The 8,104-nt window shown below is 44.1% G+C and overlaps 1 protein-coding gene across 1 annotated transcript in view; it reads left to right on the top strand.

Moving 5' to 3' along the window:
- LOC311240583 (voltage-dependent T-type calcium channel subunit alpha-1I-like) overlaps window positions 1-8,104 on the top strand; it is a gene marked incomplete at its 3' end in the record, with an annotated part of 344,683 nt that overhangs the window by 103,753 nt on the left and 232,826 nt on the right.

Raw genomic sequence — 8,104 nt, 5'->3', positions numbered from 1 at the left:
TCTCTAACTACCCACTTTCTATTCACATTATCTATGTGATGGCTCCAATGACGGTCTCAATATCGATATATCTATCTATCAGTGGCGAATCCTCATGGAAGCCAACGAAAGCCAGGCCTCCCTATAAAAATATGAATTAATATCAAATATCAAATATGAAAAAATCATCTGTGTTATATATATTTTTTAAATGTCTCCCTCTTCTCCTTCTCACTCTCTCTAACACACTGTCAGACTCACTGCAGCAGAGGAGACTGGAGAGGAGGCAGGGGGAGTGTCTTTCTCCAGCCTCCCCATGTATGTGGACTCCAAAACCATTACTAGCCAATCAGATTAGAGCTGACTAAAGCCCTGCCCACACCTTAAAACGGGCCTGTCAGCAGACTAAGGTCGCTTTCACATATAGTTTTGGTGGACTCGGTGCGGTTCTGGTGGTGAAGTTGCAACATTGTTGCATTCTTCATTTGGTTCGTCTGCGTTCACATAGCAATTTGTGAGGCGCACCGAACTTTCTGAACAATGTCACGCGGTCGAAAAGGGCGCTCGTCTATTGGACAGTGGAAATGTGTGTGTGTGGCTGCGCGCGCGTGTGTGCGCGCGCGTGTGTGTGTCTGTGTGTGGACTGCGAGCCCTCCAGATCAGCGGAGGCGAGTTTTGACGTGGCATTGATCCATTGTTCTATTGAAGCCCATTACCACCATCCTCTCGCTAAACAACTTGTACACCACGTTGTTTTTATGAGTGCCCACAAGTAGCTGTTTTATTTGGTCTTCTGCCCATATGTGGACAGTGTGCTTGTTTTGCAGTGAATGCCGTTCGCCTCGGTAATAATATAATAAGCCGCGTTTTTTCTTCCTTCTTCCCAAGATGCACAGTTAGATATATAGATAGATAGAGAGATAGATGCAGTGTGCTTGTTTTGCAGTGAATGCTGCGAGCAGTGGTAATAATAAGCACTTCCTATATTTGGTCCGATGAAGCGAACCGAGACCTATGCTTTTGGTCGGACCAGAGTTCGTGTGTTTGGTCCGCGGACCGAGTTCGACGCGCATTCACACAAACCCGAAAAACCGGACTATCGAATTCTGGTCCGATAGTCCAGACCAAACAGCCCGTGTGAAAGCGACCTAAGTAGTCTGGCCTCCCCTCTGCACATTTGAAAATTTTATTAACCCGTGACTGCTCCCACGGGCCGAATATTGCCCCGATCCTCGCGAGATTAAACCCACGGGTACCTCTCGGCATGCCGAAGCTTTTCCTAGATCACTTCCATCATCGAAAACGAGGGGAAAAGGTCGGCTCGTGATTTTAAAAACGCTGTATTAAGTGAGCCTATTATGGGCTCCACGCAAGCTTTCTATGGTGGGAACATCTGGGCGTCCCGCAACTTTTACTCATTCACATGTAGCCCCGAAAATGCTTAGAAAAGGAAAGCCGAAAGCGTGGAATAAACTCGCCGAAACGGAAAAGTGTCCCACGGGCGCGCCGTGATTCCGATCCGCGTGAAAATATTCACGGCCATAGAGGAGACCGTGGGACACCTTTTTGCAACCGAATATGTGTCTCGAATTTGCTCCGACGCGGCGCGCAAAATCGTGCAAGGAAAAATCTGACCAAAAATGAACCAATGCTCCAGCAGTATTAATGACCCTGATGTAAACAAGACAAACGTCTTTCTCTGGTCTGCATCTCCTTATAAAATTGTGTGTATTGAGCCGTACTGTATTGTACCCATTCTGCAATCTGTTAAATAAATTAAAAGAAAGTTTGACTGGCCGCCGAGCCATACTGTAGTGTACATGGTGACTGCTTGACTTAAAAAAAATAAAAATAAAAATAAAAGATTAATAAAAATATTTAATACATTTTCTTTTAATAATTTTTTTTGGCATCCTCTGTTATTTTACCCACGCGACGCCACTGCTAGCTAGCTAGCTATCTATCTATCTATCTATCTATCTATCTATCTATCTATCTATCTATCTATCTATCTATCTATCTATCTATCTATCTATCTATCTATCTATCTATCTATCTATCTATCTATCTATCTATCTATCTATCTATCTATCTATCTATCTATCTATCTATCTATCTATCTGTGCTTTATCTCACTCTCCATGTACTTCCCCCCCCCCACCATCCCTCCTGCCACCAGCGGTCACACATACCCCTCTTATCTAAATGACACCGATGCCATCTGTGATGGAGTCGCCTTTCACTCATGTCCTCAACAGCTGCAGGGTCATTGCACCGCTAGTGTCTGCTATAATATAGGACGTCTACTATAAGTCAATGTTAGGACTCAATGTGTCTCGGCCTCGGGGCATTAAGTTGTGTTCATGTGGTATAGTATAGCTTCTGTAGCGGATCGATGCCTGGCTATAAAACTCGCTGCACCTCGCTCAATGTGACGTGGTACGACCCGATACATCAGATGAAATAAATATATTATTATGGCCATCGACTCTCTTTAAAGATCAGTATCTGCATCAACACTGAAAAATCCATACGGGTCGAACACTACTTCATTGGAACCATTGAATAAAATAAAAAAAGATGGCCAGTTCCCTTTCCACATGCATTATGCTGACTTTCCCTTCAGAAAGCCTCCGTGGAGACGGGCTGAGGCCTCATCAGGTCGGTGCAGGAGGGAGGGGAGGAGAGGCTCTCGGACGTGCCTCAGTTTGAGAGATAAGAGCTGTGGGAACCGGCTTAAGGGACTGATGAGGCGCTTGAGACTGGCAATCAGCAGGGTTCTCCTTTTAGAGGCGCGTGTCATTAGGATCCAGACGAGGAACACAACTCATCCCTCCATAGCAGAGTGCTTACTTACACAGGGGGTGAACCAGTGTGTCTGTGTGTGTGTGTGCACCTGCACATGCTTGTGTTTATGTGTGTGTGTGTCTATGTGTGTGTGTGTGCGAGTGTGTGTGTCTGTGCACCTGTACATTATTGTGTGCATGTGTGTGTGTATGTGTGTGTGTGTGTGTGTGTCTGTGCACATGCACATTCTTGTGTTTATGTGTGTGTGTGTCTACGTGTGTGTGTGTGTGTGTGTGTGTCTACGTGTGTGTGTGTGTGTGTGTGTGTGTGTGTGTGTGTGTGTGTGTGTGTGTGTGTGTGTGTGCGTGCGTGCGTGTGCATGTGCATGTGCGTGTGCGTGTGCGTGTGCGTGTGTGTGTGTGTCTGTGTCTGTGTGTGTGTGCAGAAACTCATAGTGTGTTTTTAACTCAATCAGCGCCAGACCCGAGTATGATCGGGTTGTCATCGTTATTTCTTTTATTCGATATTTCTATTCATTACAGGCACACGGACATCAGGGTTAACATGGGGAATCATCCTGAGATCGCCTAAATTCAATACCGGCCGCATCCTACCAGGTGGCAGTATTGAGCACCCTTTGAAACCTTATATCTTGGCCTGTGTTACGTTCAAAAGTCTCCGGGCGCAGTTTTTTTTTGTCAGGCGAGTCGAGCGGTTATCCCGATCGCAATGAGAAGCGGCAAATGCCCCCGATGCATCTGTTGTGGTGGATTATGTTGGCGAAACGATGGACACTAATACTGGGACTCGCGATCAGACAATTGGAATATTCTTTTTAGGGTACCTCCTAGTGAAGGTAAGGACTATATGATATCAATCCTGCTTTGATCCAACCATGATTTCACCTCGATCGCAACGTGTGTGTGTAACGTTACTCCACAACGTATGGTGTTGGTGACGATCAAAGCATCAAAAAACAACCCCCCCCCCCTTTCATGCATTCATGATGAAACATAATACCTATTATATACATTAAATTTGGAAATAGTAGCGTGTCCAGGCGAGAAACGCCAACGCTTTTAGTGAAATTCACGTATTGCTGCATATCGTCGTTTTCTGGGATTAGACAGGATCACTCTAAAACTATACTTATCTATTCCTAATCTATTCTTTTTCACATATTGAACGATAGATAGTTGATGTCAAATGGGCCATAGTATTGTATCCATAGCTATAATATAGAATATAAATATAGCCCTGCAAACACTGCCACTTATTCCTATCTCTTAGAGCGTTGGCGTGGTAGGAACAAACGATGATCAAGTCTGTGGCTTCCAAAGAGTTAATGCTGATTTAACTCCACAGAGTAAAAACACACTTTTAAATGTTTCCTCCACACGACCAGAGCAGACATGATTAAGCACTCCTATTGTGTAGCTGATCCACGCTGAACCGCAATGACATGCTAGTTAATTAGCTTTACACAAGTGTTCTCCACGCTGTACAGAGTGGGTGGCTTTCTTGTGTGTTTGCAAGAGTAACTACTAGCAAGCACTTCAGTATCGAGGTATCCCAGCAAAAGAAGCTTAACCCCTTCACTACATAACTTGCGACCTCGTGTGGCAGTGAACGGGTTAACCTTCTGTATTGTTGCAGTGAAAGGGTTAACTGTTTGGTAGTGCGGCAGTGAAAGGGTTAATGTATGCAGGAATAAGCATTGGCCTTGCTGGGTGTAAAGCCAGTACAGGGTAACTAGCCTACATCTCAAACACGCACTCCTTTCTTGAACCTCCAATCCTTTTTGTTCATAGAAGGGACCACAGAGGACGCCATAGCCCATGTGCTGCACACAGCAGCATCACATCTGGACAAGAGGCAGGGGAACTATGTGAGAATGCTGTTCATCGACTACAGCTCAGCATTCAATACCATAGTCCCCTCCAAACTCATAGCCAAGCTCAGGGACCTGGGCTTGAACTATGACCTGTGCCAGTGGGTCCTGGACTTCCTGACGGGCAGACCCCAGGTGGTAAGAGCCGGCAACTGCACCTCCTCATCCATCACGCTCAACATAGGGGCCCCCCAGGGCTGTGTTCTGAGCCCCCTCCTCTACTCCCTGTACACACATGACTGCGTAGCACAGCGGAACAACAACACCATCATCAAATTTGCTGATGACACAGTAGTGGTGGGCCTGATCTCTGCCAACGACGAAAGGGCCTACCTGGAAGAGGTAGAGAACCTGTCACAGTGGTGTCAGGAGAACTGCCTCTCCCTGAACGTCAGCAAAACAAAAGAGATGATTGTGGACTTCAGGAGGTCGGGGGTCAAGGACTACAGCCCCCTCAGCATCGACGGGGCACCAGTTGAGAGAGTGAACAGTTTCAAGTACCTCGGAGCCCACATATCCGAGGACTTGACATGGACCACACACATTGACAGTGTTGTGAAGAAGGCACGACAACGCCTCTACTTCCTCAGGCGCCTAAGGAAGTTCCAAGTCAGTCAGAAGATCCTTAGGAACTTCTACTCATGTACAATAGAGAGCATCCTGACCGGCAACATCACCTCCTGGTTTGGGAATAGCACTGCACAAGACCGTAGCAGACTACAAAGAGTGACACGTTCAGCCGAACGCACAATTAGAGGGGGGCTTCCCACCCTCCAGAACATTTACAACAAGCGGTGCAAGGGGAAGGCTAAGAGAATTATTAAGGACTCGAGCCACCCGAACAACTGCCTCTTTGAACTGCTGCCGTCAGGCAAGCGATACCGGAGTCTTATGGCGAGCACAGAAAGACTCAGAAGGAGCTTCTATCCCCAGGCCATCAGGCTGCTAAACGAACAATAATCGCTAAACGAACAATAATCACTATGCAACAACCATCAAATGCACACAGCACACACACCCACACGCACACACTCACTCAAACAAACAACACACTGCAGCACCCACTCTCCACACTTTAGATCACACAAACACACTTACACTTTATATTTATTGATAAAGGATTTGCACTACAACTCGTACACCTACTGTGAATTGTACCTAAACTGCACCTCGTCCATTTATGCCTTGCACTATATAGCATGGTATATTAGTACACTGCACAGTATTGTATATTGTATGGTAACTACGTCTACGAACATTGTACATATGTCTAAACTGAACACTGTGACCTCTTTTTTTACTTCTAATTTTTACTATGTTTTTATTTCATACTTATCTTGTCATGCACAGTCTCTGGAGCGCAACAGTAAGAAGCATTTTGTACAAAAGTATTCTGTACTTCTGTATGACAACTATTAAAGAAACTTGAACTTGAAACTTGAAGTGAAAACAATGGGAAATACGCATGGTTTTCTTGTTGTTGTTGATGTTGTAGTTGTTTTGTTTTAAAATCTTATTTCATTGTCCATATATTATTTTTGTCTCCGTTTTGGCAACTGATGTATGAATATATTCTTCTTAAATTATGTACACGCTCACGCAAAACTATGTACACACATTCTAAAACGAATGAATCAAAGGGAAATACAATCAGGAATGAATTCAAGTCATTTGCGTAATATAGCGTATTAAGCCTTTTCCCGCCCTACAGAGACGTCAGTCCTAGTCCGATTGTACTTCCTGCTACTCATCCACTAGCGGCCCCACATAGCAGCACCGTGCTACCATGTTGTATCTCCAATGTGCTTATTGCTGCTTTGATTTAGGAGTGAACTTCCAGCAGCATGTGCTCCCTCGGGCCCTGTGTCCATATAACGTCTTTTCCCGAGCGCCAGCATCTTTTTTCAATCGTTAACAATGAGGAGAGAGAGAGAGAGAGAAGAAGCGCCGTACCAGGCGCCTTTTATGCAGCCACTTTGAGCATTTTGAACTTACTCTGAACTTTTCACAATATGGTGACATCAATTTCTTTAAAGGGGAACTATTTTACCATTTCTTTCACTATTTGGGCACTTTTACACAATTCCTGTGAGTCTATGGAACACCTCTGTAATGTTTTATTTTTTTTAATTCATTGTTTTGTATTTCTAATCAAGTCCTCAAAAACAGCATTTTTCTACCTCAAGATCTTAAAGGATAACTCCACTATTTTGGGAAATTAGCTTATTTAACATCTTCCCTGGAGTTAGACAAGAAGATGCATACCTTTTTTGTCTCTGTGCGTGCATTTTAGCTTTGGGAATAGATGCTCCGTTAGCATAGCTTAGCTTCATCACTGGAAGTGAGGCAGGACAGTAGCCTTACAGTGCCTTACAGTGTATTGCAAGGTCTGACATTGACCAAACTTGATATGCATGACCTTGGTGGGCTCTAGGTCAACTCCTGAAAAGGGGGTCAATGTCAGACCTTGCAATCAAAAGTTAGGGGCGCACTGAAATTATGGCAAGGGTTATTAGCCCCCTAACTTTTGATTGCAAAGTCTGACATTGACCCCCTTTTCAGGAGTTGACCTAGAGCCCACCAAGGTCATGCATATCAAGTTTGGTCAATGTCAGACCTTGCAATACACTGTAAGGCACTGTAAGGCTACTGTCCTGCCTCACTTCCAGTGATGAAGCTAAGCTATGCTAACGGAGCATCTATTCCCAAAGCTAAAATGCACGCACAGAGACAAAAAAGGTATGCATCTTCTTGTCTAACTCCAGGGAAGATGTTAAATAAGCTAATTTCCCAAAATAGTGGAGTTATCCTTTAAGCCGTTTTGAGCCTGGGCACCTAAACGATGTGGGGCCTGATGCTACACAGCCACATTATTATGCAGCTGAGTCTCTCTGACATCACAAATCAGCACATTTTCAGATGACTCAGTTCAGTGAGGGTGAATATTGTGAGAGGAGAATTGGAAGAATGCGCCAATATGAGAATTAGAGACATAGATCATATTAATATAAGTCCACATAGCTATGAAACAATGCTAAACACTGAAAAAGGCCATTTATAAGATAGTTCCCCTTTAACACACAGCCATGTCTGATCTACCCACCACACGATAACTGGGAAAATCTTCCAGCACACAGGAAGTGTTTACATCACCAGCAACTACAGCAGTTCATTTGGAATGAATACATTAACTAACTAACTACAGTAACTCAGTAGTTAACGTGAATTTTCTAAATGGCAAGCAAGTCAATACAGTGCAAAAACGCAATAGCGTTTGTCATTGTTTTTCACCAATATAGGCTTTACCAAAATGAAAAGGAATGAGGATGGTATTGTTGCGGAATATTTTACATGAGCCAAACAGTGAAACTGTAGAAATTCAGACGAGTAAATTTGTATAAATAAAAATATAGAACATTGTTTATTTCTGTGGCCACGGAGATCAGT

This window comes from Notolepis coatsorum (assembly GCF_963971535.1).
Source record: "Notolepis coatsorum genome assembly, chromosome: 14".
Taxonomy (NCBI): Eukaryota; Metazoa; Chordata; class Actinopteri; order Aulopiformes; family Paralepididae; genus Notolepis; species Notolepis coatsorum.
The sequence above is the reverse complement of the archived record's forward strand: the minus strand, read 5'-3'. Positions and strand labels throughout refer to the sequence as shown.